Raw genomic sequence first — 11471 nt, 5'->3', positions numbered from 1 at the left:
CCAAAGTTTCTTGCTTGTCTGAAGGCTGTCCTGACCTTAGCAGCTGTCTCTGGAGATTCTGATCATAGACAAATGAAAATACACAGAAAAAACTTTTCTTTCTGCTTGTTAAAATTGCTTAATTGAAATGAGCTAAAGCAACACAATTGCTATGCATTTTGTCCAAACTTAATTTGATTGTGTTCAATCCACTTAAATATAAATCAAATTAAAGTTAAACGTAATCTGTTTGTGTTGTGTTACATGAATGATTTTTGCTGCATTAACTGAAACTGGGCGGGGCTTGTTAGTTCCCAGCATGATTTGCATATGGCTAAATCAAGAGCAAGTAAATTTTGTTATTTTATGTGTAAATGTGTTTTTTTTAATGTATTTTTGAGCAAAATGAGAAAGGGGGAGACTTGATTGTGTTTAATAGAGTTTAATATTCAATTATGTTGAAATTATTAGAATAATTTAAAATATGGGTTACCATTGGAGAAGAATGGAGCATTTGCTTAGGCTGTGAACTAAAACAACCAATGTCCAGGTTTTAATACTTAGCATTTAAGATGCTAATGTGTGTTATTGCTAGCTAAAAGTTTGTCAAATAGTCAGTGCAGTATTATAATTCAGTTGAGTAACATTAAAGTATATGATATTGAAGAGGATGAATGAATATATTAAATTGAATGTCTAGAATGTCTAGAAATATAGACGCACCCTAGCAGCAGCAAATTTAATTTGCAGCCTGGGTAATCTAGCAACTACCCAGCTTGTTGGCTTACAAGCTGGAAAAAACTAACTCTGGTCAGGCCAAAAATGGTACGTTGGATTTACTTAACTATTTTATGTCAACTGGTTCCACATAACTGGGTCATGTTGAATTTAATTAACATTGTTTATTTCAGTAAACTTAAGTTTTTTACGTAAGGTTATTTCAATGCCATTTAGTTGAATCAGGTTAACATTCTTAATTTTGTCCAAAACTATTACGTTCAATTTTTCTAAAATGTGTATCAAACAAAAACCATAACAGGTAATCCAGTGTAATTACAAATTTGCAAATGTTATCTAACAAGAAAACCTTTTACAAAATCTTATTGGCTAGCCAGAAGATGGTTTTGTTACATCCATGGCATGCCCAAAGTATTTGTTGTTTAGTATTAAAACATCTTTAATTGTTATTAGCAGGTCCTCACCCTGAGCACATGCCCTACACTTCATCACAGTGGTAATTTCCAAAAACACTAACATTACACACATTACAACTTTTAAATACCAGCATTAAACATTAAAAAGTCTCTCCATTTTCTCATCTTGTTAAAAATGCATAGCACTGTATTTAAACTTTTACTCTCTGAATTCAGCCCCTTTGCAAAGCAAAGGGAACTGAATGTCCAGTTTGTTTGGGTTACTTGATTGAAACATGTTATTTGAAAATAAAAACATCAAGTTATGTCAAAGAGTAACGGTTTTATGTCACATGAAGCAGTTACATTTGAACCAGAAACCTGATATAATGGTGTTAAATCAAGATGAGTTACTTAAATAAAGTGAACAGCATCATGCAATGCAGAGCTGCCGCGGTTCCACGTGCTACTTAAAAACAAAGAAGCTGGCGAACAGCGGTCTTTTGAAACGGCTTTGGCCGCGACTATGGAACACTTATTAAGCTTTTCTTTGAGAAAAGAACAAAGAACAGTACTGAAGTCACTCTTAAGGTGGATACTGGATACGGAGAAAATGTAATCTATCAACTAGCTCCGCTTCACCTTCTTCGTTGCTCTAGTTGGTTGTAGTGCTATCCTATTGCGTGCAGAGGGACTTTAAAAGACAACCTTTTATCCTGCCCCCCATATTGAGCCATGCCAATGGTGAGTTCCCAGACCCAACATCTTTTAATGTGGGTCTGGCTTGTAAGGCTACACTTCAGTGACTGTGATAGTGGAACTCAGTTCTCCTTGCAGTGAAGTGCTATGGAGTTTCGTCACTGTCTACCGCCATGTTCACGCTTCATTGCGAATGACCAGGGTATCCGTATACTCAACGACCTGGACAATCGGCTCATTTTGGTCCACTCCAGGCGTATCCTATGTTGTAGGGAATGAGAAGTTCATTTTAGCGAATTGGTTTGTTGGGTGTTTCATGAAAATGTACAGATAAAAGCAATCCACAGATCCAAACTGTATATGCATATCTGTATTTCTCTATATACATATGTACATTGTCTCACATGAAAAAATACAGTAGTATACTTGTTGATGTATACTAGAATTTAAGACTTGTTAATATATGTTAGCATAATGTATAAAATACGCTCTAATAATTGCTAGGTTGTTCTAACCCAAATTTGGGTCAAATATGGACAAAACTGCCGGGTTAACCACTTGGGTCCAAATTTTAGTCCAAATTTGCATATGTCATAATTTTTTCAAAATATGCTGCAGAGCTGAAGTGGTTCAAAATGTTAACCTAATGGCTGAGTTTGACCCAAATTTAAATTAAAATAACCCCGCATTTTTTGACTCTAGAATATACTGTTGCATTAACTTGCTAAGTTGCTTAGCTGCTATCAGTACATGTTTTGTGTTCAAGATGTACACAAATTATATAATGAGAATGTAAAACATGAATCCAGTTTTCAAACCATGTTTTTGTCTTACCCTGAATCATTATGGTGCACTTATAATAAGTGTTTATGTTGGGACTATTTCAGAGTGGAAAAACATTTAATTGTAGTATACTTTATTTTTATTCTTGTCACATTCGGAAACATATAAAGAAGTCAGTTTTCTTTTTGAATATATTTTAAAATGTAATTTATTCCTGTGATGCAAAGCTGAATCGTGAAGTGTCACATGCTCATTCAGAAATCAGTCTAATATGCTGAATTGCTGCTCAAGAAACAAAATTATTATTATTATTAATCATGTTGAAAACAGTTGTGCTGCTTAACATGTTGGAAATTGTGATCCTTTTTCATGATTCTTTAAAGAATAGAAAGTTCAATGAACAGCATTTATTACATTTATTCAAGCATTTATTAAATAAAATCTGTTGTAATGTCTGTTCGCTGCCACTTTCGATTTGTAATAATATTTCACAACAATATTACTGTTTACTGGTGAGCATAAGAGACATACTGTAGTAAATTTATTATAAAATACTATAGTATTTTTTATGTGGGGTATTGGTTGTAGAAACTACCCAGAACATCCTAAAGCAATTGTTTAGCAAAATATAAAACAACAAATTTAAGCTAGTCATGATGTTTAACAACAAAGTAGCATGCATCATATGTTCACTGTTCTGGTTGAGATACATGTGGCTTTTGTGGATTCCCGGAATTAAAGCTGCAGGTGTTTAAAAACTGTTTCAATTGTTTCAAAATTTCCACCACTGTGCAGGGAGAGACATCGCCTCATACGCAGATGCAGCTTTTCTTTTATGCTGATAAAACACCCTTTGCAAAAACATATAGACTTAGAAACGTTGGTAGTCTGTCTATTCATGTGGAATGTGTGTTTTGAATCATGCCCTTTGTGCAATAAACCCATAAAAAGTCAATGTTATCGACAGCACAATGTGTTTACGCAAATCCCTCTGAATTTTCACTCAGCAACACAGCTATTGTTGATAGACTCGAATTGTGGAAGTTCCCATGATTGCACACTATGACTTCCCTTATTTAAGATACTGTGGTGAAGTGTGAAGTCACAAATAAATAGTTTTGAAACATCATGTTTCATGTGACATCATATACATCTTCCTGCATTACAAAGCAGAAAATCGACATTTTATGGATGAAACAGACAGAAGATTTCAGTGAAGCTTAATATGAAAAATTAAGCATTAATTTCTTACAAAGATACAGTTATTTCTTCTGTTTTCATATCCGATTTAATACGCAACTTTTTAAACATTAAGTGTTTCCTAACATTTACTGTAGTTGCATAGTATGTTTCACAATTTTGCTTAATTATTTTATGTTGTTTAAAGATATTTAAGTATTAGTTCACCCAAAAATTAAAATTACCCAATGATTTACTTACCCTTAAGACATCCTAGGGGTCCAGTTTTAGCGATCTAAGCGCATAGTCTAAAGCGAAAGGTGCACTAAGGGCAAATCCAAATCCACTTTTGCTAGTTTAACGATTGGAAAAATGGTCAGCATATCCGCCGCATGGTCTAAAAGTGTTGTCCCTATTCTTTAACCCTCTATGTAATGGGTTTTGGGAGTAACATGCAATAAACCTGGGAGTCTCATCTCTGTGTCACAGACACGCCACGCTCCCACTGTCACTGATTCACAGCGCACGCTCTCACCTGAATACTAACAGCTTTTTAATAGACCTATGGCCATCCAAAGCGCTTTACATATCGCCTCACATTCACCCATTCATACACTGATGGCGATGTAAGCCATTTAAGGCACCATCCAGCTCGTCGGGAGCAGCTGGGGTTAGGTGTCTTGCTCATGGACACCTTGACACTTAGTCAGGTGTAACCAGGGATCAAACCACTAACCTTCCGGTTTGTAGCCAACCTACATGAACCACTGAGCCACTGCCGCCCCACCTGCACACGCACACCTGCACGACCATCATAATCACGCACACCTGCAGCCCATCATCACCCCAATCACACAGCAGAACGGCAGAGATGGCTCGGTCAAGGCCTCTGTTTGTATTGTGGCGCTCCGGATGACTACATCGCCAAGTGTCCCACACGTCCTCCTCGTCCATCCAACTACAAGAGTCACCCGCTAACCACTGTTGTGAACCTCATTACTGCCGATATCTCCTTGCTAGTCTCTGCCCTCCTCGACTCCGGTTCCGCTGGGAACTTCATCTCAGGTGTGCTCTGCCGTCAGCTCAAGCTCAAGACGACTCACACTCCGTCCGTCTACCAGGTCGAATCCATAACGGGCAGACCGTTAAGTCGAAGGCAGGTTCGCTCCATTGCCGGTCCCATTCAACTACAAGTGGGCATACTTCATGTTGAGCAAATACATCTACTGGTTCTGGAGGAATCCACCGCTGACGTGATTCTAGGTTGCCAATGGCTGGAGAAGCAAAACTTCGTCATCTACTGGAAAACTTGTGAGATCCTAAAGTGGGGTGATAGCTGCTTAACCAGCTGCTTTTCTGCTCTTCCTGTCCCCTCCATGTCTCGTTCCAGGAAGATTCCCGTATGTGCCACTTCCATTGAGATTCCCATCGAACAGTGTTCGGTGGAGATTCCACCATGCTACGCGCCCTTTAGTGATGTGTTCTGCCCTCACCGCGCTTCCAAACTGCCTCCTCATTGGCCATGGGACTGTGCCATCTATCTGCTTCTGGTGATCTGGTGAGCCAGTGCCCAAGGAGAAGATCTATCCCTTGTTTCTACCGGAAGAGAAGGCCATGGAGGAATACATCCAGGAGGCACTCGACCAGGGCTACATTCGACCATCCACGTCCCCTGCTGCATCCAGCTTCTTCTTCGTGGCCACTAAGGATGGAGGCTTGTGGCCCTGCATTGACTACCGGCCGTTAAACAAGGTCACCGTGAAATTCCGTCATCCCTTTCCCCTCATCCCGACCATGCTGGAACATCTCCTTGGTGCCACTGTCTTTGCCAAGTTGGACCTATGCAGCACGTATAACCTCATCCAGATCCGTGAGGGGGACGAGTGGAAGACTGCCTTTGTGACGCCAACCGGCCACTACGAATATCTGGTGATGCTCTATGGCATGGCCAACTGTATTCCAGGATTCATTCATGAGGTGCTCCAGGAGTTCCTCCACAAGTCTGTATTGGTCTACATCAATGACATCCTGATTTACTCCCAGAGCCTGTCCAAACATCAACATCATGTTGCAGAGGTCCTGCAACGCCTGAGGGGGTACCAGCTCTATCTCAAAGCCGAGAAGTGTTCCTTCCACAAGCCCTCAGTGCAGTTCCTTGGATACAACATCCAAAGCAGTGGCATCCGGATGGACGAGGGGAAGGTGGAAGCCATCAAGACCTGGCCAACCCCCTCAGCCATCAAAGAACTCCTGCGATTCCTAGGTTTCGCTAATTTCTACCAAAGATTCATCCACAACTACAGTATCATCTCCTGTCCACTAACCCAACTCCTGTGCAGTAAGCCCAAGTCTCTGTCCTGGAACCCCGCAGCCACGAAGGCCTTCAAAGACCTGAAGCATCCATTCCTGCTTCTAACAGACCACAAGAACCTCAAGTACCTGAGGGATGCCAAACGTCTCAATCCGCCCCAAGCCTGTTGGGTGCTCTTCTTCACAAGGTTCAACTTCTCGATTTCCTACCATCCTGGATCCAAGAATGTAAAGGCAGATGCTGTCTCTCGCCTCCACACCTCCGAAGAACAACCCGAGAGGTCCAGGCCAATCCTGCCTGACAAGATTTTCATGAGTCCCATCACCTGGTCTGAGGAAACCCTACCCTCCTCCAATGTCTCCACCAACGCCCCACCGGGTTGCCCACCAGGACTGCAGTACATCCCACGGACATGGCGCACCCCACTGATCCAATCCGCTCACACTTCATTGGGCACTGGCCACCCAGGGGCCAATGAAACCTTCTCACTGCTACGGGATCGCTTCTGGTGGCCCAACATGGCAGCAGAGGTCAGACGGTACGTGAGAGGGTGCAGGGAGTGTGTCATCTCGAAGAGTCCCAGGCATCTTCCCGCCGGCAAAATCAATCCCCTTCCCGTTCCCAATCATCCATGGTCACACCTAAAAAAAATAATAAAAAAAAATAAGTATACTTTTTCACTGTCAAATAATTTGATACAATTGAATGTTGAAATATATTAGTTATTAAAGCTATATTTTCGGGTAGAAAATATTGCTTTGTGCACTGGTGCACAGTCATGTTGGAACAGGAAGGGACCATCTCTAAACTGTTCTCACAAAGTTGAGAGCATGAAATTGTCCAAAATGTCTTGGAATGCTGAAGCATTGAGAGTTCATTTCACTGGACCCCTGATCAACCAAGCTCAACCATTGAAAAACAACCCCACACCATAACCCCCCTCCACCAAACTTTACACTTGGCACAGTGCAGTCAGGCAAGTACTGTTCTTCTGGTAACCGTCAAACATAAACTCGTACATCAGATTGCCAGACAGAAAAGTGTAATTTCTGCTCTAGAGCCTAGCATGCTTAGTTTACACCAATGCTTTGCATTGCACTTGGTGATGTAAGGCTTGTATGCAGTTGCTTAGCCATGGAAACTCTCTTTGAAGCTCCTGCTACACACTGTTCTTGAGTTAATCTAAAGGCCAAAGTTTGGAGGATAAGACAAGGTTTACTTAGATAATCTCTCTCTCTCTCTCTCTCTCTCTCTCTCTCTCTCTCTCTCTCTCTCTCTCTCTCTATATATATATATATATATATATATATATATATATATATATATATATATATATATATATATATATATATATATAATATTAATAATAGATTTTATTTAAAACACTTTTCATTCCGAAGAATCTCAAAATGCAACAATGGAAGTAAATTTTTTTAGAATAATACAAACAATCAACCAACACATAACAGTTAAAAGCTTTTCTGAACAGAAAAAAATAGCTGATGGTGGAAGTCTCTGTAAGCTCCACAGTACACTGGAACCCACTCCATGTTTTACATTTCTCCCAGCGCTAGAGGCTCTGTTGCTACAGATTCACAATTCGGCAGTGTCCTGATGACATCGTCGAGGCATGACAGCTGAAAACCAGATGGAGGGGATCGCCGCAGCACTATGCAGGAGGCAAACCAAGTTCTCAGGGCACTTCTGTGGACACACAAGTCCAAGCCGCTCCACGGCCGCAACGCAAGACGGAACAACGGTGCAGCAGAGACGCGGAACATCCCAACATCATGCCGGATACCGATGACGCCGGGCCGGTGCCAATCAACCGGCAACCTCAGCCACCACGCAGCCCAAGCCCGAGGGAGACCACCAGCAAGCAGCTGCAGTAAGCAACACGAAACGTCCTTCAAGTTCAAACCAGAAGCAACCGCAACAATCCAAACAAAAACAGCAGAGAAATGGTGGAAAGCGGCCGCCAGCAATCAGCAACAGTCCCAACTGCAGCCCTGACCATTTGACTAGTCACAGCCACAAGACAAAACAAAATCTAAATCTAACTGTACAGTTAACATGATTTGTGGGAGAAGAAGCGGCGAACAGACAACGCCAGCATCCTCTCCCCCACGTTACTTAAAATATATATATATAAACAGAATATATAATTTTGACTTTAAATCAAAAAGAGTTAATAATTAAATTTGACTCAAAGACTTTCATCATAAGTGAAGTGTATTTTTGAATGATATTTGTGTGTTTTAGTAGTGCTGGTTCATATAACAAGTTTTTCAATTCCAATGTGATACTTTTCCATTTTTTTTTTCTTTAGCAAGCCAAAAGGGTCAGAATAACCCAGTAGATAAATTGTGTTTTACTGTTTGTGAAAACACTTGACTTGCCACAAGCCTTACCGAGTCAGAATTTGTCGCTAAAACCATCTTAAATGCCATCAAAAGTGGCGTTTTGTATGTAAACACATCTATAGTGAAATCCTGACCCTTTTGGCTTGCCATATTGTTTGTTCCACTTATGTTCTGTGAGAACCATCCCTAATACAGGCGAGGCTTGACACTGTTGCCTTTGGCATATCTGATTTTCAAATAGGAAATTAGTTATTCCGATGACTCACATGATATCTCACTAAATTGTCTACTTAACACGTCATGAAAACCTGGTTGTGCACTAGACAGAGTCATAGTCAAGCCTAGATGGCATCTACTGTACATGTAGAACAACAGTAACTCTCATAAACCACAAAATTCCACACATCACCATTGCAGACTTGTTTATTAAATAATTTGACTAACAATCATTTACTATCTGCTCTAAAATAAGACGTGAGTAACAGCTGTTTATAAGCAGTGCTTCTTATGATTCAGGGATTCTGGAGAATAAATGAAAACATCCCCTCCTAACCTTCAACGAGTGTCTAATCTCAGCAAAATTATTGAAAACTGCTGATCTATTAAGGAGGTGGTCATCACTTCCTTAGCCCACAGAATCTGGCACCACCACCTCTACATCTGCTAATTATGTAATCAGTTTAATCAGTAGTGCTAGTGACACATAAAGCTCTGCGCTGACAGTCTGTTGGTTCAGGATGTAGTCAGGGAATTATTTTTTGCTTACAACATGTTTTTTCCCCTTAGGGATCATTCTTCATTCTAAAATAAATACAGGTAGGGTCTGAGAGGTAAAGATTTATTGTGTAAGGTGTGTGCGTGTATGTGTATGTACATGTAAATCTAAAACAAATGCATATTTGGGTAACCCTTTGGATTACGGCCAGAAAAGTACTACATAATTAAAGCGAATTTACAGCATAAATTTCGGTAATTATAGTTTAACCATAAAGTAAGTACTTGTAGGTATAAGGGAACAATATGATAGTTTTTTTTTTTAAATCATTTATAAATAAAGGTTTCCGAGTAATATCTGTCAGTATATCAGGTTGTATTGTATTTTTATTGTACTTACCCTGTAACTACATGAAACAAGAGGGGAACAAGAGCCACTTTAATTTACAACCCGCAGATTCAGACTTACCTTGAAAATACACTGATAATTTCCCCTTAATTAAAAAATACAGTATAAATAATGTGTTAATTTTCCTGATAGTTACTAGCTTAGAAATCTAGACGCGCCTTAGCGGCAACAAATCTAATCTGCCCGAGGGTGTCGTCTAGCAACTCTCAATACCCTTCTGAGCTGTAATCGGCCAACTCTTGCCAGGCCAATCACATCGTGTATAGAGTCGGTGGGCGGGGCCATAATGACGACAGCCGAGTTTCGTTTGCGTGCTTCTAATAAACACAGAAACTGGCGAACGGCGGTCTTTCGAATCAGCTTTGACGGCGACTCTGGAAGACTTGGAGTTAAGCTTTTCTCTGAGAAAAGAACAAAGAGCGGCACTGAAGTCATTCTTAAAAATGGAAGATGTGTTCGGAGTTTTGCCGACCGGATACGGCGAATGTTTAATCTATCAACACGCTCTGTTTCACCTTCGTTGCTCTGGTTGGTGGTAGCGCTATCCTATCGCGTGCAGAGGGAGTTTAAAAGACAACCGTTTATCCCGCCCCTCGGATTGAGCCCTGTCAATGGTGAGTTTCCAGACCAAACATCTTGATGTGGGTCTGGCTTGTCAGGCTAGATAGTTACCCCTTTATTCACCCAATATTACATACTGTTCCCTTATACCTACACGTAGTTACTTTATAGTTACACTATAATCACAGAAAGTTATGCTCTAAAAAATTTTACTTTTTATGCAGTACTTTCCGGGCCGTAATATAAAGCGTTACCGCATATTTGTGTATATTTTGTGTCCTGTTTTACTTAAGACGCCTGAAGAACAATCCGGATGATGTCAAGGGGTTTCCTATTTTGATACACTCAGAAGCCATGTAATCAACTGAAGACAAGCATTCACCTGAAATCTCTGACGTCGTGTATAATTCCCCTGCTTTAGCTGAGACTCCAGAGGTTCAAACATGCTTATTTTTCAGGCCAGGAAATGACTCAGTGACATCTCTGTCTGATATGACTCAAAGACAGCTTCATGTGTGCGTGTCAGTAGTGTGGAGAGAGGGATATCTGCAGGTCAGCGTAATAATGGACCTGCCAAAAGGAGGCTTGTCAAAAGATGAATTGCTACAACAGAAACAAACCCCTAACACCACCACACACCCTGACTGGCAGATAACTTTCGCAACCAATGATAAAGACCTTTCTCCACACCCCAACCTTTCGTCAGGTCCACTGGAGTACCAACACTTGTGCTGCATCCCAATTCACATGCTATCCGTCCTAAATAGTACGCGCCTATTCGAAATTAGATTAAGTGTGTCTCGAATTGTAATATGTTGAAATAAGTAGGCCTTTTCCAAAAGATACCCAGATGGTCTGCTTTTTCTGGTTAGAATACAAAAAAGTGCAAACCCGTGCAGTGCACACTCTAACGGCTAATATTGCATAAAGCGCATTGTGCATTGGGCGAGGATTTAGAACTATAAACTCAAATAAAACTCATAAAGATTGGTGCTTAAAGAAAATCCGGTAACACTTTAGAATAATGGTCCATTATTATTAGATAACTATGCAGGAAGTAATGCAGGACTAATAAGTAGCTCTACATTAACACTTAAGCTACTACTATTAACTAATATAGAAACAAGCTAAACTAATCAGTAAGTAATATTGAATTCAGGACTAAGATAGTTCCTTATTAGGTAATTAATAGTTACTGAATGAGACTGGCATCAGTAATAACTAATAGGTAACAAGGAAAAATTACTAATTAATTACTAATCACAACATTAACGTGTCTGAGATGTGAGAAATTGTCTTTTTTTACTCTCAGTGTGGTTATAAAATGCATCACTTTTTCA

Source organism: Pseudorasbora parva, chromosome 23 (assembly GCF_024679245.1).
Source record: "Pseudorasbora parva isolate DD20220531a chromosome 23, ASM2467924v1, whole genome shotgun sequence".
NCBI classification, from domain to species: Eukaryota; Metazoa; Chordata; class Actinopteri; order Cypriniformes; family Gobionidae; genus Pseudorasbora; species Pseudorasbora parva.
This window is presented reverse-complemented; position numbering follows the sequence as displayed.